Raw genomic sequence first — 25239 nt, forward strand, 5'->3', positions numbered from 1 at the left:
TTTTATTAAGCACGTTTCGAATTAAAAATTGTATCGTTCCCATTTTGCCAATAGCAACAGTACGGCGATGAACAGGTAAATTGCATTGCCGGGTTTTTGCTAGTGCAATTGGTATTTTCCAGAATTACAATTGTTGGCCTGCATCTTTTTTTGTTTTGTTTGCGTTTCTATGCTTTGTACCTTTTTGGTGAGGATTGGTATGGCTATGGGGAGGAGGAGGCCATTATTAGAATTTGGGGGTTTATTTAAATCATTTTAAATACACCCCTGAGTTCTACTCTGCAGGTTACAGCAATTTGTAATCACCAATCAAGTTCTCTTAAGGGCCAGTTCACACTTGGGGTGCTTTGGTGGGTAGTGTTTCTGCTCATTGCTGATAGCCAGTATTCAGCAAAGCACTGCGGTAAATCCTTGCAGTGCCTGTGATGTGCGTATATCACAAAAGTGCACTGCGTGCAACATTTTGCTGGCAGTTAGAACGCCATTCTCATTCTCTGGAATGAGACCTAAAAACGCAATCACTGTAACATGGAGCCACAATTGCTTGGTAGAAATGCAATTACACTCCATAGGTGATTGCGATTTGCCTTTTGCAATCCCAGTGTTGAACCCGGCCTAAGGGGGACCAGCTGGATCCAAATGATTTATCAGGTGGTCGTTGTGTTCCCCGACTTTGCACTTGATGGTGTAAGAGTGGTACCCCTTAAGACCACCTATCCCCATCTTTCCTCTCCAAAACGCTATCCCCTATTCCTCTCTCACTCCCATTCCCATACAACATGGAGCCACAATTGCTTGGTAATAATGCAATCACACTCCATAGGTGATTGCGATTTTGCCTTTTGCGATCCCAGTGTTGAACCTGGCTTAAGGGGAACCAGCTGGATCCCAATTATTTATCAGGTCGTCGTCGTGTTCCCCGACTTTGCACTTGATGGTGTAAGAGTGGTACCCCTTAAAGGGGAACTTCAGCCTAAACAAACATACTGTCATCAAGTTACATTAGTTATGTTAATTAGAATAGATAGGTAATATAATCTCTTACCCACCCTGTTTTAAAAGAACAGGCAAATGTTTGTGATTCATGGGGGCTGCCATCTTTGTCATGGGGGCAGCCATCTTTTTGGTTGAAAGGAGGTGACAAGGAGCAGGAGACACAGTTCCAACTGTCCTGTGTCCTGATAACATATTGAAATCATTTTAAATATGCCCCTGAGTTCTACTCTGCAGGTTGCAACCATTTGTAATCACCAATAAAGTTCTCTTAAGGGCCAGTTCACACTTGGGGTGCTTTAATAAGTAGTTTTTCTGCTCTTTGCTGATAGCCGGTATTTAGCAAAGCACTGCAGTAAATCCTTGCAGTGCCTGTGATGTGCGTATATCGCAAAAGTGCACTGCGTGCAACATTTTGCTGGCAGTTAGAACGCCATTCTCATTCTCTGGAATGAGACCGAAAAACGCAATCACTGTAACATGGAGCCACAATTGCTTGGTAGAAATGCAATTACACTCCATAGGTGATTGCGATTTGCCTTTTGTGATCCCAGTGTTGAACCCGGCCTAAGGGGGACCAGCTGGATCCCAATTATTTATCAGGTGGTCGTTGTGTTCCCCGACTTTGCACTTGATGGTGTAAGAGTGTTACCCCTTAAGACCACCTATCCCCATCCTCCCTCTCCAAAACGCTATCCCCTATTCCTCTCTCACTCCCATTCCCTAACCCACCCTAATAGAGTCTACCTTATCATGGTGGGCCGGCTTACAATCCTATTGGCCAAAATGTGATTTAGTTTTAGCCAACTGGATTAGCCAAAGGACTCTGTTAAAAAAAGAATATAATAAACAATCTTAGATGGAGATTAACTAATTAGGGCCCTTTTTTATTAAGTATGTTTCGATTTAAAAATTGTATCGTTCCCATTTTGCCAATAGCAACAGCACGGCGATGAACATGTAAATTGCATTGCTGGGTTTTTGCTAGTGCAATTGTTAGTTCCCAGAATTACAATTGTTGGCCTGCATCTTTTTTTGTTTTGTTTGCGTTTCTATGCTTTGTACCTTTTTGGTGAGGATTGGTATGGCTATGGGGAGGAGGAGGCCATTATTAGAATTTGGGGGTATATTTAAATCATTTTAAATATGCCCCTGAGTTCTACTCTGCAGGTTGCAACAATTTGTAATCACCAATCAAGTTCTCTTAAGGGCCAGTTCACACTTGGGGTGCTTTGGTGGGTAGTGTTTCTGCTCATTGCCGATAGCTGGTATTCAGCAAAGCACTGCGGTAAATCCTTGCAGTGCCTGTAATGTGCGTATATCGCAAAAGTGCACTGCAAGCAACATTTTGCTGGCAGTTAGAACGCCATTCTCATTCTCTGGAATGAGACCGAAAAACGCAATCACTGTAACATGGAGCCACAATTGCTTGGTAGAAATGCAATTACACTCCATAGGTGATTGCGATTTGCCTTTTGCGATCCCAGTGTTGAACCCGGCCTAAGGGGGACCAGCTGGATCCCAATTATTTATCAGGTGGTCATTGTGTTCCCCGACTTTGCACTTGATGGTGTAAGAGTGGTACCCCTTAAGACCACCTATCACCATCTTCCCTCTCCAAAACGCTATCCCCTATTCCTCTCTCACTCCCATTCCCTAACCCGCCCTAATAGAGTCTACCTTACCATGGTGGGCCGGCTTACAATCCTATTGGCCAAAATGTGATTTAGTTTTAGCCAACTGGATTAGCCAAAGGACTCTGTTAAAATAAGAATATAATAAACTATCTTAGATGGAGATTAACTAATTAGGGCCCTTTTTTATTAAGCACGTTTCACTTTAAAAATTGTATCGTTCCCATTTTGCCAATCGCAACAGCACGGCGATGAACAGGTAACTTGCATTGCCGGGTTTTTGCTAGTGCAATTGTATTTTCCAGAATTACAATTGTTGGCCTGCATCTTTTTTTGTTTTGTTTGCGTTTCTATGCTTTGTACCTTTTTGGTGAGGATTGGTATGGCTATGGGGAGGAGGAGGCCATTATTAAAATTTGAGGGTATATTTAAATCATTTTAAATATGCCCCTGAGTTCTACTCTGCAGGTTGCAACAATTTGTAATCTCCAATCAAGTTCTCTTAAGGGCCAGTTCACACTTGGGGTGCTTTAATAAGTAGTTTTTCTGCTCTTTGCTGATAGCCGGTATTCAGCAAAGCACTGCGGTAAATCCTTGCAGTGCCTGTGATGTGCGTATATCGCAAAAGTGCACTGCGTGCAACATTTTGCTAGCAGTTAGAACGCCATTCTCATTCTCTGGGATGAGACCGAAAAACGCAATCACTGTAACATGGAGCCACAATTGCTTGATAGAAATGCAATTACACTCCATAGGTGATTGCGATTTGCCTTTTGCGATCCCAGTGTTGAACCCGGCCTAAGGGGGACCAGCTGGATCCCTATTATTTATCAGGTGGTTGTTGTGTTCCCCGACTTTGCACTTGATGGTGTAAGAGTGGTACCCCTTAAGACCACCTATCCCCTCTTCCCTCTCCAAAATGCTATCCCCTATTCCTCTCTCACTCCCATTCCCTAACCCGCCCTAATAGAGTCTACCTTACCATGGTGGGCCGGCTTACAATCCTATTGGCCAAAATGTGATTTAGTTTTAGCCAACTGGATTAGCCAAAGGACTCTGCTAAAAAAAGAATATAATAAACGATCTTAGATGGAGATTAACTAATTAGGGCCCTTTTTTATTAAGCACGTTTCGATTTAAAAATTGTATCGTTCCCATTTTGCCAATAGCAACAGCACGGCGATGAACATGTAAATTGCATTGCTGGGTTTTTGCTAGTGCAATTGGTAGTTTCCAGAATTACAATTGTTGACCTGCATCTTTTTTTGTTTTGTTTGCATTTCTATGCTTTGTACCTTTTTGGTGAGGATTGGTATGGCTATGGGGAGGAGGAGGCCATTATTAGAATTTGGGGGTATATTTAAATCATTTTAAATATGCCCCTGAGTTCTGCTCTGCAGGTTGCAACCATTTGTAATCACCAATAAAGTTCTCTTAAGGGCCAGTTCACACTTGGGGTGCTTTAATAAGTAGTTTTTCTGCTCTTTGCTGATAGCCGGTATTCAGCAAAGCACTGCGGTAAATCCTTGCAGTGCCTGTGATGTGCGTATATCGCAAAAGTGCACTGCGTGCAACATTTTGCTGGCAGTTAGAACGCCATTCTCATTCTCTGGAATGAGACCGAAAAATGCAATCACTGTAACATGGAGCCACAATTGCTTGGTATAAATGCAATTACACTCCATAGGTGATTGCGATTTGCCTTTTGCGATCCCAGTGTTGAACCCGGCCTAAGGGGGACCAGCTGGATCCCAATTATTTATCAGGTGGTCGTTGTGTTCCCCGACTTTGCACTTGATGGTGTAAGAGTGGTACCCCTTAAGACCACCTGTCCCCTCTTCCCTCTCCAAAACGCTATCCCCTATTCCTCTCTCACTCCCATTCCCTAACCCGCCCTAATAGAGTCTACCTTACCATGGTGGGCCGGCTTACAATCCTATTGGCCAAAATGTGATTTAGTTTTAGCCAACTGGATTAGCCAAAGGACTCTGTTAAAAAAAGAATATAATAAACGATCTTAGATGGAGATTAACTAATTAGGGCCCTTTTTTATTAAGCACGTTTCGATTTAAAAATTGTATCGTTCCCATTTTGCCAATAGCAACAGCACGGCGATGAACATGTAAATTGCATTGCCGGGTTTTTGCTAGTGCAATTGGTAGTTTCCAGAATTACAATTGTTGGCCTGCATCTTTTTTTGTTTTGTTTGCGTTTCTATGCTTTGTACCTTTTTGGTGAGGATTGGTATGGCTATGGGGAGGAGGAGGCCATTATTAGAATTTGGGGATATATTTAAATCATTTTGAATATGCCCCTGAGTTCTACTCTGCAGGTTGCAACCATTTGTAATCACCAATAAAGTTCTCTCAAGGGCCAGTTCACACTTGGGGTGCTTTAATAAGTAGTTTTTCTGCTCTTTGCTGATAGCCGGTATTCAGCAAAGCACTGCGGTAAATCCTTGCAGTGCCTGTGATGTGCGTATATCGCAAAAGTGCACTGCGTGCAACATTTTGCTGGCAGTTAGAACGCCATTCTCATTCTCTGGAATGAGACCGAAAAACGCAATCACTGTAACATGGAGCCACAATTGCTTGGTAGAAATGCAATTACACTCCATAGGTGATTGCGATTTGCCTTTTGCGATCCCAGTGTTGAACCCGGCCTAAGGGGAACCAGCTGGATCCCAATTATTTATCAGGTGGTCGTTGTGTTCCCCGACTTTGCACTTGATGGTGTAAGAGTGGTACCCCTTAAGACCACCTGTCCCCATCTTCGCTCTCCAAAACTCTATCCCCTATACCTCTCTCACTCCCATTCCCTAACCCGCCCTAATAGAGTCTACCTTACAATGGTGGGCCGGCTTACAATCCTATTGGCCAAAATGTAATTTAGTTTTAGCCAAATGGATTAGCCAAAGGACTCTGTTAAAAAAGAATAGAATAAACGATCTTAGATGGAGATTAACTAATTAGGGCCCTTTTTTATTAAGCACGTTTCGATTTAAAAATTGTATCGTTCCCATTTTGCCAATAGCAACAGCACGGCGATGAACATGTAAATTGCATTGCCGGGTTTTTGCTAGTGCAATTGGTAGTTTCCAGAATTACAATTGTTGGCCTGCATCTTTTTTTGTTTTGTTTGCGTTTCTATGCTTTGTACTTTTTTGGTGAGGATTGGTATGGCTATGGGGAGGAGGAGGCCATTATTAGAATTTGGGGGTATATTTAAATCATTTTAAATATGCCCCTGAGTTCTACTCTGCAGGTTGCAACAATTTGTAATCACCAATAAAGTTCTCTTAAGGGCCAGTTCACACTTCGGGTGCTTTAATAAGTAGTTTTTCTGCTCTTTGCTGATAGCCGGTATTCAGCAAAGCACTGCGGTAAATCCTTGCAGTGCCTGTGATGTGCGTATATCGCAAAAGTGCACTGCGTGCAACATTTTGCTGGCAGTTAGAACGCCATTCTTATTCTCTGGAATGAGACCGAAAAACGCAATCACTGTAACATGGAGCCACAATTGCTTGGTAGAAATGCAATTACACTCCATAGGTGATTGCGATTTGCCTTTTGTGATCCCAGTGTTGAACCCGGCCTAAAGAGGACCAGCTGGATCCCAATTATTTATCAGGTGTTCGTTGTGTTCCCCGACTTTGCACTTGATGGTGTAAGAGTGGTACCCCTTAAGACCACCTATCACCATCTTCCCTCTCCAAAACGCTATCCCCTATTCCTCTCTCACTCCCATTCCCTAACCCGCCCTAATAGAGTCTACCTTACCATGGTGGACCGGCTTACAATCCTATTGGCCAAAATGTGATTTAGTTTTAGCCAACTGGATTAGCCAAAGGACTCTGTTAAAAAAAGAATATAATAAACGATCTTAGATGGAGATTAACCAATAAGGGCCCTTTTTTATTAAGCACTTTTCGATTTAAAAATTGTATCGTTCCCATTTTGCCAATAGCAACAGCACGGCGATGAACATGTAAATTGCATTGCCGGGTTTTTGCTAGTGCAATTGGTAGTTTCCAGAATTACAATTGTTGGCCTGCATCTTTTTTTGTTTTGTTTGTGTTTCTATGCTTTGTACCTTTTTGGTGAGGATTGGTATGGCTATGGGGAGGAGGAGGCCATTATTAGAATTTAGAGGTATATTTAAATCATTTTAAATATGCCCCTGAGTTCTACTCTGCAGGTTGCAACAATTTGTAATCACCAATAAAGTTCTCTTAAGGGCCAGTTCACACTTGGGGTGCTTTAATAAGTAGTTTTTCTGCTCTTTGCTGATAGCCGGTATTCAGCAAAGCACTGCGGTAAATCCTTGCAGTGCCTGTGATGTGCGTATATCGCAAAAGGGCACTGCGTGCAACATTTTGCTGGCAGTTAGAACGCCATTCTCATTCTCTGGAATGAGACCGAAAAACGCAATCACTGTAACATGGAGCCACAATTGCTTGGTAGAAATGCAATTACACTCCATAGGTGATTGAGATTTGCCTTTTGCGATCCCAGTGTTGAACCCGGCCTAAGGGGGACCAGCTGGATCCCAATTATTTATCAGGTGGTCGTTGTGTTCCGACTTTGCACTTGATGGTGTAAGAGTGGTACCCCTTAAGACCACCTATCCCCATCTTCCCTCTCCAAAACGCTATCCCCTATTCCACTCTCACTCCCATTCCCTAACCCGCCCTAATAGAGTCTACCTTACCATGGTGGGCCGGCTTACAATCCTATTGGCCAAAATGTGATTTAGTTTTAGCCAACTGGATTAGCCAAAGGACTCTGTTAAAAAAAGAATATAATAAACGATCTTAGATGGAGATTAACCAATAAGGGCCCTTTTTTATTAAGCACGTTTCGGTTTAAAAATTGTATCGTTCCCATTTTGCCAATAGCAACAGCACGGCGATGAACATGTAAATTGCATTGCCGGGTTTTTGCTAGTGCAATTGGTAGTTTCCAGAATTACAATTGTTGGCCTGCATCTTTTTTTGTTTTGTTTGCGTTTCTATGCTTTGTACCTTTTTGGTGAGGATTGGTATGGCTATGGGGAGGAGGAGGCCATTATTAGAATTTGGGGGTATATTTAAATCATTTTAAATATGCCCCTGAGTTCTACTCTGCAGGTTGCAACAATTTGTAATCACCAATAAAGTTCTCTTAAGGGCCAGTTCACACTTGGGGTGCTTTAATAAGTAGTTTTTCTGCTCTTTGCTGATAGCCGGTATTCAGCAAAGCACTGCGGTAAATCCTTGCAGTGCCTGTGATGTGCGTATATCGCAAAACTGCACTGTGTGCAACATTTTGCTGGCAGTTAGAACGCCATTCTCATTCTCTGGAATGAGACCGAAAAACGCAATCACTGTAACATGGAGCCACAATTGCTTGGTAGAAATGCAATTACACTCCATAGGTGATTGCGATTTGCCTTTTGCGATCCCAGTGTTGAACCCGGCCTAAGGGGGACCAGCTGGATCCCAATTATTTATCAGGTGGTCGTTGTGTTCCCCGACTTTGCACTTGATGGTGTAAGAGTGGTACCCCTTAAGACCACCTATCCCCATCTTCCCTCTCCAAAACGCTATCCCCTATTCCTCTCTCACTCCCATTCCCTAACCCGCCCTAATAGAGTCTACCTTACCATGGTGGGCCGGCTTACAATCCTATTGGCCAAAATGTGATTTAGTTTTAGCCAACTGGATTAGCCAAAGGACTCTGTTAAAAAAAGAATATGATAAACTATCTTAGATGGAGATTAACTAATTTGGGCCCTTTTTTATTAAGCACGTTTCGATTTAAAAATTGTATCGTTCCCATTTTGCCAATAGCAACAGCACGGCGATGAACATGTAAATTGCATTGCCGGGTTTTTGCTAGTGCAATTGGTATTTTCCAGAATTACAATTGTTGGCCTGCATCTTTTTTTTGTTTTGTTTGCGTTTCTATGCTTTGTACCTTTTTGGTGAGGATTGGTATGGCTATGGGGAGGAGGAGGCCATTATTAGAATTTGGGGGTATATTTAAAACATTTTAAATATGCCCCTGAGTTCTACTCTGCAGGTTGCAACAATTTGTAATCACCAATAAAGTTCTCTTAAGGGCCAGTTCACACTTGGGGTGCTTTAATAAGTAGTTTTTCTGCTCTTTGCTGATAGCCGGTATTCAGCAAAGCACTGCGTAAATCCTTGCAGTGCCTGTGATGTGTGTATATCGCAAAAGTGCACTGCGTGCAACATTTTGCTGGCAGTTAGAACGCCATTCTCATTCTCTGGAATGAGACCGAAAAACGCAATCACTGTAACATGGAGCCACAACTGCTTGGTAGAAATGCAATTACACTCCATAGGTGATTGCGATTTGCCTTTTGCGATCCCAGTGTTGAACCCGGCCTAAGGGGGACCAGCTGGATCCCAATTATTTATCAGGTGGTCGTTGTGTTCCCCGACTTTGCACTTGATGGTTTAAGAGTGGTACCCCTTAAGACCACCTATCCCCATCTTCCCTCTCCAAAACGCTATCCCCTATTCCTCTCTCACTCCCATTCCCTAACCCGCCCTAATAGAGTCTACCTTACCATGGTGGGCCGGCTTACAATCCTATTGGCCAAAATGTGATTTAGTTTTAGCCAACTGGATTAGCCGAAGGACTCTGTTAAAAAAAAGAATATAATAAACGATCTTAGATGGAGATTAACCAATAAGGGCCCTTTTTTATTAAGCACGTTTCGATTTAAAAATTGTATAGTTCCCATTTTGCCAATAGCAACAGCACGGCGATGAACATGTAAATTGCATTGCCGGGTTTTTGCTAGTGCAATTGGTATTTTCCAGAATTACAATTGTTGGCCTGCATCTTTTTTTGTTTTGTTTGCGTTTCTATGCTTTGTACCTTTTTGGTGAGGATTGGTATGGCTATGGGGAGGAGGAGGCCATTATTAGAATTTGGGGGTATATTTAAAACATTTTAAATATGCCCCTGAGTTCTACTCTGCAGGTTGCAACAATTTGTAATCACCAATAAAGTTCTCTTAAGGGCCAGTTCACACTTGGGGTGCTTTAATAAGTAGTTTTTCTGCTCTTTGCTGATAGCCGGTATTCAGCAAAGCACTGCGTAAATCCTTGCAGTGCCTGTGATGTGTGTATATCGCAAAAGTGCACTGCGTGCAACATTTTGCTGGCAGTTAGAACGCCATTCTCATTCTCTGGAATGAGACCGAAAAACGCAATCACTGTAACATGGAGCCACAATTGCTTGGTAGAAATGCAATTACACTCCATAGGTGATTGCGATTTGCCTTTTGCGATCCCAGTGTTGAACCCGGCCTAAGGGGGACCAGCTGGATCCCAATTATTTATCAGGTGATCGTTGTGTTCCCCGACTTTGCACTTGATGGTGTAAGAGTGGTACCCCTTAAGACCACCTATCCCCATCTTCCCTCTCCAAAACGCTATCCCCTATTCCTCTCTCACTCCCATTCCCTAACCTGCCCTAATAGAGTCTACCTTACCATGGTGGGCCGGCTTACAATCCTATTGGCCAAAATGTGATTTAGTTTTAGCCAACTGGATTAGCCAAAGGACTCTGTTAAAAAAAAGAATATAATAAACGATCTTAGATGGAGATTAACCAATAAGGGCCCTTTTTTATTAAGCACGTTTCGATTTAAAAATTGTATAGTTCCCATTTTGCCAATAGCAACAGCACGGCGATGAACATGTAAATTGCATTGCCGGGTTTTTGCTAGTGCAATTGGTATTTTCCAGAATTACAATTGTTGGCCTGCATCTTTTTTTGTTTTGTTTGCGTTTCTATGCTTTGTACCTTTTTGGTGAGGATTGGTATGGCTATGGGGAGGAGTAGTGTTGGGCGAACATGGCCGCGATGTTCGGGTGTTCGACCCGAACTCCGAACATAATGGAAGTCAATGGGGACCCGAACTTTTGTGGTTTGTAAAGCCTCCTTACATGCTACATACCCCAAATTTACAGGGTATGTGCACCTTGGGAGTGGGTACAAGAGGAAAAAAAAATTTAGCAAAAAGAGCTTATAGTTTTTGAGAAAATCGATTTTAAAGTTTCAAAGGGAAAACTGTCTTTTAAATGCGGGAAATGTCTGTTTTCTTTGCACAGGTAACATGCTTTTTGTCGGCATGCAGTCATAAATGTAATACATATAAGAGGTTCCAGGAAAAGGGACCGGTAATGCTAACCCAGCAGCAGCACACGTGATGGAACAGGAGGAGGGTGGCGCAGGAGGAGAAGGCCACGCTTTGAGACACAACAACCCAGGCCTTGCATGAGGACAAGAAGCGTGCGGATAGCATGCTTTGTACCACCATGCAGTCATAAATGTAATAAAGATAAGTGGTTCAATAAACAGGGACCACGCGGCAACGCTAACCCAGCAGCAGCACACGTGATGGAACAGGAGGAGGCGCAGGAGGAGAAGGCCACGCTTTGTGAGACACAACAACCCAGGCCTTGCATGAGGACAAAAAGCGTGCGGATATAGCAGCAATGCTTTTTGCCGCCATGCAGTCATAAATGTAATACAGATGAGAGGTTCAATAAACAGGGACCGGAAACGCTAAACCATCCCAGATGTTCATCGGTCATGTTACTTGGTTGGGGTCCAGGAGTGTTGCGTAGTCGTTTCCAATCCAGGATTGATTCATTTTAATTTGAGTCAGACGGTCTGCATTTTCTGTGGAGAGGCGGATACGCCGATCTGTGATGATGCCTCCGGCAGCACTGAAACAGCGTTCCGACATAACGCTGGCTGCCGGGCAAGCCAGCACCTCTATTGCGTACATTGCCAGTTCGTGCCAGGTGTCTAGCTTCATGCCCGGTTTCAGGTCCAGCGGTGCCAGCCACAAATCCGTCTGTTCCTTTATTCCCCTCCAAATTTCCTCCCCTGTGTGCTGCTTATCCCCAAGGCAGATCAGCTTCAGCAACGCTTGCTGACGCATGCCAACAGCTGTGCTGCACTGCTTCCACGATCCTACTGCTGCTGGTGCTGGGTTAGCATTTCCAGATGAGGTACAGCTTTGAGATGCGTTGGAGGAGAAGGAGTCAGAGAGGTAGGTGCTGCTGTTGTTATCCAGCTGTTTGCGGCGTGGGCAACACCCGCGCCGTAGCAGGTGAGGAATCGCTGCCAGGCTCCACAAGGTTCACCCAGTGCGCGGTAAGGGAGATGTATCGACCCTGGCCGAACGCACTCGTCCAGGTGTCAGTGGTGAGGTGAACCTTGCAGGCAACGGCATTCTTCAAGCTTCGGGTTATTTAGCTGACCACTTGCTCATGCAACTCAGGCACTGCAGAGCGCGCAAAGTGGTAGCGGCTGGGAACCACGTAACGTGGGATGGCCACTGACATCATGCCCTTGAAGCTGTTTGTCTCCACCACTCGATATGGCAGCATTTCGCAGGCCAGAAGCTTGGCTATGCTGGCTGGCTGTTACTGCCACGGCCCGGGGGTCATTTGCTGGCAATTTCCTCTTGTGCTCAAACATCTCAGAGACAGACAACTCAACCGTAGCGCTGCACACCGAAGGGCTGTTGGTTGTTGTGTTTGATGAACACTGGGAGACCTCAAGAGCACTAGTCCGGAAAGTGACAGTGTCAGCATCGTCTGATGTTTGTGAATGTTGTGAACCACGCAATGGCTGGGCTACTGCTGCTGCTGAGGCGGGTCTGGTGGTGAGTCTGGTGAACCCAAGGGAGGCAGTGTTGCTGGTGGTACCCTGTCCTGCCGCGTTTGCCCACAGAGTGGGATGTTTGGATAGAATGTGGCGGCTCATGCTGGTGGTGGAGAGGTTGTTAATACTTTTCCCCCTGCTCAGGCGGGTCTTGCACACCTTGCAAATCGCCATGGTAACATCCTCAGTGCAGTCTTCAAAGAAAGCCCAGACTTTAACTGGCTGAGGACTCGGACCTCGTGCGTGATGTGCTGGTGCTGCTTAACCCACTGCTGGACGCTTGAGAGGTCATCCAAGTAATTATCTGGTCCTGTTCTTTTGGATCTGTGAGGGTTGTTGTCCTGGACAACATGGGCAGTATTGAGTGGGTTTTCTTGGGTGCTCCCCTGTGGCCTGTACGTGAACCGTCAGGGGAAACACCTCTTCCCTTGCCCCTCCCTCTTTCACCGGATTTCTTCCTCATTTCACTTATCCTTAAAGTACACGCTGACTGGCAGCAGTACAGTGGCAGTACAGAAATGCTATACAGTGGTGGGTGAGCGGTGTACCACTATTGTCAGCAGTGACACAGAGCACAATGCTATACAGTGGCGGGTGAGCGGTGTACTACTGTTCCCAGCAGACACAGAGTGGAAGTAAACACAATGCTATATAGTGTGGCTGAGCCGTGTACACAGAGTGGCATTAAACACAATGCTATATAGTCTGCTATATAGTCACCCCGAACAGGGTGATGTTCTGCAGAACCCGAACAGTGGCAAACACTGTTCGCCCAACACTACTGGGAGGGAACGCAGATTTTAGTACCTAAACACACGATACAACATGTTTTCCGGGGTCGGACTCTGAGGCACATACAGATGGTCCCGATCATCATCCTCATCATACAACTCTTCTCCTGAGTCTGACCCACCCACCACCTCTGCCACCCCAACATCCCCAGACACAGACCCCTCATCGTCCTCAACATTAACTTGGGATGCTGGCCTGAGCCAGACCTCCTCCTCCACATCAGGCCCCATCATCTCCTCAATGGCAGCCCTCATTAATCGCTCTGGCGACGGACTGATGGACACAACGTTCTCCTCCGGGGAGGGCTGCTGCTGACCACTGGCTGCTGGGGTGGATGTTATAGCTTGCGTGGGGCGTTGGCTGTTGCTGTTGTTGGGAGTGCTGCTCACAGCGGAGGTCTCTGGGGAACTCATGTTGAGCTCATATAGTGGTTGACGGTGAGTGGAGTATTACTGATCCCAGCAATATACACACTGACTGGCAGAGTACGCAATGCTATATAGTGTGGCTGAGCGGTGTACACAGAGTGGCAGTAAACACAATGCTATATAGTCTGGCTGAGCGAGCGGTGTACTACTGTTCCCAGCAGAATCAGAGTGGCAGTAAACAATGGTATATAGTCTGGCTGAGCGGTGTACACAGAGTGTCAGTAAACACAATGCTATATAGTCTGGCTGAGCGAGCGGTGTACTACTGTTCCCAGCAGAATCAGAGTGGCAGTAAACAATGGTATATAGTCTGGCTGAGCGGTGTACACAGAGTGTCAGTAAACAATGGTATATAGTCTGGCTGAGCGGTGTACACAGAGTGTCAGTAAACAATGGTATATAGTCTGGCTGAGCGGTGTACACAGAGTGGCAGTAAACACAATGCTATATACTCTGGCTGAGCGAGCGGTGTACTACTGTTCCCAGCAGACACAGAACAGTAAACAGAATGCTATATAGTGTGGCTGAGCGAGCGGTGTACCACTATTCCCAGCAGACACAGAACAGTAAACAGAATGCTATATAGTGTGGCTGAGCGAGCGGTGTACCACTATTCCCAGCAGACACAGAACAGTAAACAGAATGCTATATAGTGTGGCTGAGCGAGCGGTGTACCACTATTCCCAGCAGACACAGAACAGTGAACAGAATGCTATATAGTGTGGCTGAGCGAGCGGTGTACCACTATTCCCAGCAGACACAGAACAGTGAACAGAATGCTATATAGTGTGGCTGAGCGAGCGGTGTACCACTATTCCCAGCAGACACAGAACAGTGAACAGAATGCTATATAGTGTGGATGAGCGAGCGGTGTACCACTATTCCCAGCAGACACAGAACAGTAAACAGAATGCTATATAGTGTGGCTGAGCGAGCGGTGTACCACTATTCCCAGCAGACACAGAACAGTGAACAGAATGCTATATAGTGTGGCTGAGCGAGCGGTGTACCACTATTCCCAGCAGACACAGAACAGTGAACAGAATGCTATATAGTGTGGCTGAGCGAGCGGTGTACCACTATTCCCAGCAGACACAGAACAGTAAACAGAATGCTATATAGTGTGGCTGAGCGAGCGGTGTACCACTATTCCCAGCAGACACAGAACAGTAAACAGAATGCTATATAGTGTGGCTGAGCGAGCGGTGTACCACTATTCCAAGCAGACACAGAACAGTGAACAGAATGCTATATAGTGTGGCTGAGCGAGCGGTGTACCACTATTCCCAGCAGACACAGAGTGGCAGTAAACAGAATGCTATATAGTGTGGCTGAGCGAGGTACACAGAGTGGCAGTAAACAGAATGCTATATAGTGTGGCTGAGCAAGCGGTGTACTACTATTCCCAGCAGACACAGAGTGGCAGTAAACAGAATGCTATATAGTGTGGCTGAGCGAGGTACACAGAGTGGCAGTAAACAGAATGCTATATAGTGTGGCTGAGCAAGCGGTGTACTACTGTTCCCAGCAGTGACACAATGACAGGGGGGACCCTGGCTAGCGTGGCTGGAGCGCGAACTACCCTGCCTGCCTACCCAAAGCTAAACCCACAGACAAATGGCGGAGATATGACGTGGTTCGGGTATTTATTTACCCGAACCACGTGACCGTTCGGCCAATCAGAGCGCGTTCGGGTCCGAACCACGTGACCCGTTCGGCCAATCACAGCGCTAGCCGAACGTTCGGGGAACGTTCGGCCATGCGCTCTTAGTTCGGCCATATGGCCGAACGGTTTGGCCGAGCACCGTCAGGTGTTCGGCCGAACTCGAACATCACCCGAACAGGGTGATGTTCTGCAGAACCCGAACAGTGGCGAACACTGTTCGCCCAACACTAGGGAGGAGGAGGCCATTATTAGAATTTGGGGATATATTTAAATCATTTTAAATATGCCCCTGAGTTCTACTCTGCAGGTTGCAACCATTTGTAATCACCAATAAAGTTCTCTTAAGGGCCAGTTCAAACTTGGGGTGCTTTAATAAGTAGTTTTTCTGCTCTTTGCTGATAGCCGGTATTCAGCAAAGCACTGCGGTAAATCCTTGCAGTGCCTGTGATGTGCGTATATCGCAAAAGTGCACTGCGTGCAACATTTTGCTGGCAGTTAGAACGCCATTCTCATTCTCTGGAATGAGACCGAAAAACGCAATCACTGTAACATGGAGCCACAATTGCTTGGTAGAAATGCAATTACACTCCATAGGTGATTGCGATTTGCCTTTTGCGATCCCAGTGTTGAACCCGGCCTAAGGTGGACCAGCTGGATCCCAATTATTTATCAGGTGTTCGTTGTGTTCCCCGACTTTGCACTTGATGGTGTAAGAGTGGTACCCCTTAAGACCACCTATCACCATCTTCCCTCTCCAAAACGCTATCCCCTATTCCTCTCTCACTCCCATTCCCTAACCCGCCCTAATAGAGTCTACCTTACCATGGTGGACCGGCTTACAATCCTATTGGCCAAAATGTGATTTAGTTTTAGCCAACTGGATTAGCCAAAGGACTCTGTTAAAAAAAGAATATAATAAACGATCTTAGATGGAGATTAACCAATAAGGGCCCTTTTTTATTAAGCACTTTTCGATTTAAAAATTGTATCGTTCCCATTTTGCCAATAGCAACAGCACGGCGATGAACATGTAAATTGCATTGCCGGGTTTTTGCTAGTGCAATTGGTAGTTTCCAGAATTACAATTGTTGGCCTGCATCTTTTTTTGTTTTGTTTGTGTTTCTATGCTTTGTACCTTTTTGGTGAGGATTGGTATGGCTATGGGGAGGAGGAGGCCATTATTAGAATTTAGAGGTATATTTAAATCATTTTAAATATGCCCCTGAGTTCTACTCTGCAGGTTGCAACAATTTGTAATCACCAATAAAGTTCTCTTAAGGGCCAGTTCACACTTGGGGTGCTTTAATAAGTCGTTTTTCTGCTCTTTGCTAATAGCCGGTATTCAGCAAAGCACTGCGGTAAATCCTTGCAGTGCCTGTGATGTGCGTATATCGCAAAAGGGCACTGCGTGCAACATTTTGCTGGCAGTTAGAACGCCATTCTCATTCTCTGGAATGAGACCGAAAAACGCAATCACTGTAACATGGAGCCACAATTGCTTGGTAGAAATGCAATTACACTCCATAGGTGATTGAGATTTGCCTTTTGCGATCCCAGTGTTGAACCCGGCCTAAGGGGGACCAGCTGGATCCCAATTATTTATCAGGTGGTCGTTGTGTTCCGACTTTGCACTTGATGGTGTAAGAGTGGTACCCCTTAAGACCACCTATCCCCATCTTCCCTCTCCAAAACGCTATCCCCTATTCCTCTCTCACTCCCATTCCCTAACCCGCCCTAATAGAGTCTACCTTACCATGGTGGGCCGGCTTACAATCCTATTGGCCAAAATGTGATTTAGTTTTAGCCAACTGGATTAGCCAAAGGACTCTGTTAAAAAAAGAATATAATAAACGATCTTAGATGGAGATTAACCAATAAGGGCCCTTTTTTATTAAGCACGTTTCGGTTTAAAAATTGTATCGTTCCCATTTTGCCAATAGCAACAGCACGGCGATGAACATGTAAATTGCATTGCCGGGTTTTTGCTAGTGCAATTGGTAGTTTCCAGAATTACAATTGTTTGCCTGCATCTTTTTTTGTTTTGTTTGCGTTTCTATGCTTTGTACCTTTTTGGTGAGGATTGGTATGGCTATGGGGAGGAGGAGGCCATTATTAGAATTTGGGGGTATATTTAAATCATTTTAAATATGCCCCTGAGTTCTACTCTGCAGGTTGCAACAATTTGTAATCACCAATAAAGTTCTCTTAAGGGCCAGTTCACACTTGGGGTGCTTTAATAAGTAGTTTTTCTGCTCTTTGCTGATAGCCGGTATTCAGCAAAGCACTGCGGTAAATCCTTGCAGTGCCTGTGATGTGCGTATATCGCAAAACTGCACTGTGTGCAACATTTTGCTGGCAGTTAGAACGCCATTCTCATTCTCTGGAATGAGACCGAAAAACGCAATCACTGTAACATGGAGCCACAATTGCTTGGTAGAAATGCAATTACACTCCATAGGTGATTGCGATTTGCCTTTTGCGATCCCAGTGTTGAACCCGGCCTAAGGGGGACCAGCTGGATCCCAATTATTTATCAGGTGGTCGTTGTGTTCCCCGACTTTGCACTTGATGGTGTAAGAGTGGTACCCCTTAAAACCACCTATCCCCATCTTCCCTCTCCAAAACGCTATCCCCTATTCCTCTCTCACTCCCATTCCCTAACCCGCCCTAATAGAGTCTACCTTACCATGGTGGGCCGGCTTACAATCCTATTGGCCAAAATGTGATTTAGTTTTAGCCAACTGGATTAGCCAAAGGACTCTGTTAAAAAAAGAATATGATAAACTAACTTAGATGGAGATTAACTAATTTGGGCCCTTTTTTATTAAGCACGTTTCGATTTAAAAATTGTATCGTTCCTATTTTGCCAATAGCAACAGCACGGCGATGAACATGTAAATTGCATTGCCGGGTTTTTGCTAGTGCAATTGGTATTTTCCAGAATTACAATTGTTGGCCTGCATCTTTTTTTTGTTTTGTTTGCGTTTCTATGCTTTGTACCTTTTTGGTGAGGATTGGTATGGCTATGGGGAGGAGGAGGCCATTATTAGAATTTGGGGGTATATTTAAAACATTTTAAATATGCCCCTGAGTTCTACTCTGCAGGTTGCAACAATTTGTAATCACCAATAAAGTTCTCTTAAGGGCCAGTTCACACTTGGGGTGCTTTAATAAGTAGTTTTTCTGCTCTTTGCTGATAGCCGGTATTCAGCAAAGCACTGCGTAAATCCTTGCAGTGCCTGTGATGTGTGTATATCGCAAAAGTGCACTGCGTGCAACATTTTGCTAGCAGTTAGAACGCCATTCTCATTCTCTGGAATGAGACCGAAAAACGCAATCACTGTAACATGGAGCCACAATTACTTGGTAGAAATGCAATTACACTCCATAGGTGATTGCGATTTGCCTTTTGCGATCCCAGTGTTGAACCCGGCCTAAGGGGGACCAGCTGGATCCCAATTATTTATCAGGTGATCGTTGTGTTCCCCGACTTTGCACTTGATGGTGTAAGAGTGGTACCCCTTAAGACCACCTATCCCCATCTTCCCTCTCCAAAACGCTATCCCCTATTCCTCTCTCACTCCCATTCCCTAACCCGCCCTAATAGAGTCTACCTTACCATGGTGGGCCGGCTTACAATCCTATTGGCCAAAATGTGATTTAGTTTTAGCCAACTGGATTAGCCAAAGGACTCTGTTAAAAAAAAGAATATAATAAACGATCTTAGATGGAGATTAACCAATAAGGGCCCTTTTTTATTAAGCACGTTTCGATTTAAAAATTGTATAGTTCCCATTTTGCCAATAGCAACAGCACGGCGATGAACATGTAAATTGCATTGCCGGGTTTTTGCTAGTGCAATTGGTATTTTCCAGAATTACAATTGTTGGCCTGCATCTTTTTTTGTTTTGTTTGCGTTTCTATGCTTTGTACCTTTTTGGTGAGGATTGGTATGGCTATGGGGAGGAGGAGGCCATTATTAGAATTTGGGGATATATTTAAATCATTTTAAATATGCCCCTGAGTTCTACTCTGCAGGTTGCAACCATTTGTAATCACCAATAAAGTTCTCTTAAGGGCCAGTTCAAACTTGGGGTGCTTTAATAAGTAGTTTTTCTGCTCTTTGCTGATAGCCGGTATTCAGCAAAGCACTGCGGTAAATCCTTGCAGTGCCTGTGATGTGCGTATATCGCAAAAGTGCACTGCGTGCAACATTTTGCTGGCAGTTAGAACGCCATTCTCATTCTCTGGAATGAGACCGAAAAACGCAATCACTGTAACATGGAGCCACAATTGCTTGGTAGAAATGCAATTACACTCCATAGGTGATTGCGATTTGCCTTTTGCGATCCCAGTGTTGAACCCGGCCTAAGGGGGACCAGCTGGATCCCAATTATTTATCAGGTGGTTGTTGTGTTCCCCGACTTTGCACTTGATGGTGTAAGAGTGGTACCCCTTAAGACCACCTTTCCCCATCTTCACTCTCCAAAACGCTATCCCCTATTCCTCTCTCACTCCCATTCCCTAACCCGCCCTAATAGAGTCTACCTTACCATGGTGGGCCGGCTTACAATCCTATTGGCCAAAATGTGATTTAGTTTTAGCCAACTGGATTAGCCAAAGGACTCTGTTGAAAAAAGAATATGATAAACTATCTTAGATGGAGATTAACTAATTTGGGCCCTTTTTTATTAAGCACGTTTCGATTTAAAAATTGTATCGTTCCCATTTTGCCAATAGCAACAGCACGGCGATGAACATGTAAATTGCATTGCCGGGTTTTTGCTAGTGCAATTGGTATTTTCCAGAATTACAATTGTTGGCCTGCATCTTTTTTTGTTTTGTTTGCGTTTCTATGCTTTGTACCTTTTTGGTGAGGATTGGTATGGCTATGGGGAGGAGGAGGCCATTATTAGAATTTGGGGGTATATTTAAATCATTTTAAATATGCCCCTGAGTTCTACTCTGCAGGTTGCAACAATTTGTAATCACCAATAAAGTTCTCTTAAGGGCCAGTTCACACTTGGGGTGCTTTAATAAGTAGTTTTTCTGCTCTTTGCGGATAGCCGGTATTCAGCAAAGCACTGCGGTAAATCCTTGCAGTGCCTGTGATGTGCGTATATCGCAAAAGTGCACTGCGTGCAACATTTTGCTGGCAGTTAGAACGCCATTCTCATTCTCTGGAATGAGACCGAAAAACGCAATCACTGTAACATGGAGCCACAATTGCTTGGTAGAAATGCAATTACACTCCATAGGTGATTGCGATTTGCCTTTTGCGATCCCAGTGTTGAACCCGGCCTAAGGGGGACCAGCTGGATCCCAATTATTTATCAGGTGGTTGTTGTGTTCCGACTTTGCACTTGATGGCGTAAGAGTGGTACCCCTTAAGACCACCTATCCCCATCTTCCCTCTCCAAAACGCTATCCCCTATTCCTCTCTCACTCCCATTCCCTAACCCACCCTAATAGAGTCTACCTTACCATGGTGCGCCGGCTTACAATCCTATTGGCCAAAATGTGATTTAGTTTTAGCCAACTGGATTAGCCAAAGGACTCTGTTAAAAAAAGAATATGATAAACTATCTTAGATGGAGATTAACTAATTAGGGCCCTTTTTTATTAAGCACGTTTCGATTTAAAAATTGTATCGTTCCCATTTTGCCGATAGCAACAGCACGGCGATGAACATGTAAATTGCATTGCCGGGTTTCTGCTAGTGCAATTGGTAGTTTCCAGAATTACAATTGTTGGCCTGCATCTTTTTTTGTTTTGTTTGCGTTTCTATGCTTTGTACCTTTTTGGTGAGGATTGGTATGGCTATGGGGAGGAGGAGGCCATTATTAGAATTTGGGGATATATTTAAATCATTTTAAATATGCCCCTGAGTTCTACTCTGCAGGTTGCAACCATTTGTAATCACCAATAAAGTTCTCTTAAGGGCCAGTTCACACTTGGGGTGCTTTAATAAGTAGTTTTTCTGCTCTTTGCTGATAGCCGGTATTCAGCAAAGCACTGCGGTAAATCCTTGCAGTGCCTGTGATGTGCGTATATCGCAAAAGTGCACTGCGTGCAACATTTTGCTGGCAGTTAGAACGCCATTCTCATTCTCTGGAATGAGACCGAAAAACGCAATCACTGTAACATGGAGCCACAATTGCTTGGTAGAAATGCAATTACACTCCATAGGTGATTGCGATTTGCCTTTTGCGATCCCAGTGTTGAACCCGGCCTAAGGGGGACCAGCTGGATCCCAATTATTTATCAGGTGGTCGTTGTGTTCCCCGACTTTGCACTTGATGGTGTAAGAGTGGTACCCCTTAAGACCACCTATCCCCATCTTCCCTCTCCAAAACGCTATCCCCTATTCCTCTCTCACTCCCATTCCCTAACCCGCCCTAATAGAGTCTACCTTACCATGGTGGGCCAGCTTACAATCCTATTGGCCAAAATGTGATTTCGTTTTAGCCAACTGGATTAGCCAAAGGACTCTGTTGAAAAAAGAATATGATAAACTATCTTAGATGGAGATTAACTAATTTGGGCCCTTTTTTATTAAGCACGTTTCGATTTAAAAATTGTATCGTTCCCATTTTGCCAATAGCAACAGCACGGCGATGAACATGTAAATTGCATTGCCGGGTTTTTGCTAGTGCAATTGGTATTTTCCAGAATTACAATTGTTGGCCTGCATCTTTTTTTGTTTTGTTTGCGTTTCTATGCTTTGTACCTTTTTGGTGAGGATTGGTATGGCTATGGGGAGGAGGAGGCCATTATTAGAATTTGGGGATATATTTAAATCATTTTAAATATGCCCCTGAGTTCTACTCTGCAGGTTGCAACCATTTGTAATCACCAATAAAGTTCTCTTGAGGGCCAGTTCACACTTGGGGTGCTTTAATAAGTAGTTTTTCTGCTCTTTGCTGATAGCCGGTATTCAGCAAAGCACTGCGGTAAATCCTTGCAGTGCCTGTGATGTGCGTATATCGCAAAAGTGCAGTGCGTGCAACATTTTGCTGGCAATTAGAACGCCATTCTCATTCTCTGGAATGAGACCGAAAAACGCAATCACTGTAACATGGAGCCACAATTGCTTGGTAGAAATGCAATTACACTCCATAGGTGATTGCGATTTGCCTTTTGCGATCCCAGTGTTGAACCCGGCCTAAGGGGGACCAGCTGGATCCCAATTATTTATCAGGTGGTTGTTGTGTTCCGACTTTGCACTTGATGGTGTAAGAGTGGTACCCCTTAAGACCACCTATCCCCATCTTCCCTCTCCAAAACGCTATCCCCTATTCCTCTCTCACTCCCATTCCCTAACCCGCCCTAATAGAGTCTACCTTACCATGGTGCGCTGGCTTACAATCCTATTGGCCAAAATGTGATTTAGTTTTAGCCAACTGGATTAGCCAAAGGACTCTGTTAAAAAAAGAATATGATAAACTATCTTAGATGGAAATTAACTAATTTGGGCCCTTTTTTATTAAGCACGTTTCGATTTAAAAATTGTATCGTTCCCATTTTGCCAATAGCAACAGCACGGCGATGAACATGTAAATTGCATTGCCGGGTTTTTGCTAGTGCAATTGGTATTTTCCAGAATTACAATTGTTGGCCTGCATCTTTTTTTGTTTTGTTTGCGTTTCTATGCTTTGTACCTTTTTGGTGAGGATTGGTATGGCTATGGGGAGGAGGAGGCCATTATTAGAATTTGGGGATATATTTAAATCATTTTAAATATGCCCCTGAGTTCTACTCTGCAGGTTGCAACCATTTGTAATCACCAATAAAGTTCTCTTAAGGGCCAGTTCACACTTGGGGTGCTTTAATAAGTAGTTTTTCTGCTCTTTGCTGATAGCCGGTATTCAGCAAAGCACTGCGGTAAATCCTTGCAGTGCCTGTGATGTGCGTATATCGCAAAAGTGCACTGCGTGCAACATTTTGCTGGCAGTTAGAACGCCATTCTCATTCTCTGGAATGAGACCGAAAAACGCAATCACTGTAACATGGAGCCACAATTGCTTGGTAGAAATGCAATTACACTCCATAGGTGATTGCGATTTGCCTTTTGCGATCCCAGTGTTCAACCCGGCCTAAGGGGGACCAGCTGGATCCCAATTATTTATCAGGTGGTTGTTGTGTTCCCCGACTTTGCACTTGATGGTGTAAGAGTGGTACCCCTTAAGACCACCTTTCCCCATCTTCCCTCTCCAAAACGCTATCCCCTATTCCTCTCTCACTCCCATTCCCTAACCCGCCCTAATAGAGTCTACCTTACCATGGTGGGCCGGCTTACAATCCTATTGGCCAAAATGTGATTTAGTTTTAGCCAACTGGATTAGCCAAAGGACTCTGTTGAAAAAAGAATATGATAAACTATCTTAGATGGAGATTAACTAATTTGGGCCCTTTTTTATTAAGCACGTTTCGATTTAAAAATTGTATCGTTCCCATTTTGCCAATAGCAACAGCACGGCGATGAACATGTAAATTGCATTGCCGGGTTTTTGCTAGTGCAATTGGTATTTTCCAGAATTACAATTGTTGGCCTGCATCTTTTTTTGTTTTGTTTGCGTTTCTATGCTTTGTACCTTTTTGGTGAGGATTGGTATGGCTATGGGGAGGAGGAGGCCATTATTAGAATTTGGGGGTATATTTAAATCATTTTAAATATGCCCCTGAGTTCTACTCTGCAGGTTGCAACAATTTGTAATCACCAATAAAGTTCTCTTAAGGGCCAGTTCACACTTGGGGTGCTTTAATAAGTAGTTTTTCTGCTCTTTGCTGATAGCCGGTATTCAGCAAAGCACTGCGGTAAATCCTTGCAGTGCCTGTGATGTGCGTATATCGCAAAAGTGCACTGCGTGCAACATTTTGCTGGCAGTTAGAACGCCATTCTCATTCTCTGGAATGAGACCGAAAAACGCAATCACTGTAACATGGAGCCACAATTGCTTGGTAGAAATGCAATTACACTCCATAGGTGATTGCGATTTGCCTTTTGCGATCCCAGTGTTGAACCCGGCCTAAGGGGGACCAGCTGGATCCCAATTATTTATCAGGTGGTTGTTGTGTTCCGACTTTGCACTTGATGGTGTAAGAGTGGTACCCCTTAAGACCACCTATCCCCATCTTCCCTCTCCAAAACGCTATCCCCTATTCCTCTCTCACTCCCATTCCCTAACCCGCCCTAATAGAGTCTACCTTACCATGGTGGGCCGGCTTACAATCCTATTGGCCAAAATGTGATTTCGTTTTAGCCAACTGGATTAGCCAAAGGACTCTGTTGAAAAAAGAATATGATAAACTATCTTAGATGGAGATTAACTAATTTGGGCCCTTTTTTATTAAGCACGTTTCGATTTAAAAATTGTATCGTTCCCATTTTGCCAATAGCAACAGCACGGCGATGAACATGTAAATTGCATTGCCGGGTTTTTGCTAGTGCAATTGGTATTTTCCAGAATTACAATTGTTGGCCTGCATCTTTTTTTGTTTTGTTTGCGTTTCTATGCTTTGTACCTTTTTGGTGAGGATTGGTATGGCTATGGGGAGGAGGAGGCCATTATTAGAATTTGGGGGTATATTTAAATCATTTTAAATATGCCCCTGAGTTCTACTCTGCAGGTTGCAACAATTTGTAATCACAAATAAAGTTCTCTTAAGGGCCAGTTCACACTTGGGGTGCTTTAATAAGTAGTTTTTCTGCTCTTTGCTGATAGCCGGTATTCAGCAAAGCACTGCGGTAAATCCTTGCAGTGCCTGTGATGTGCGTATATCGCAAAACTGCACTGCGTGCAACATTTTGCTGGCAGTTAGAACGCCATTCTCATTCTCTGGAATGAGACCGAAAAACGCAATCACTGTAACATGGAGCCACAATTGCTTGGTAGAAATGCAATTACACTCCATAGGTGATTGCGATTTGCCTTTTGCGATCCCAGTGTTGAACCCGGCCTAAGGGGGACCAGCTGGATGCCAATTATTTATCAGGTGGTTGTTGTGTTCCGACTTTGCACTTGATG

The sequence above is a fragment of the Hyperolius riggenbachi genome, chromosome 9, assembly GCF_040937935.1.
Source record: "Hyperolius riggenbachi isolate aHypRig1 chromosome 9, aHypRig1.pri, whole genome shotgun sequence".
Taxonomy (NCBI): domain Eukaryota; kingdom Metazoa; phylum Chordata; class Amphibia; order Anura; family Hyperoliidae; genus Hyperolius; species Hyperolius riggenbachi.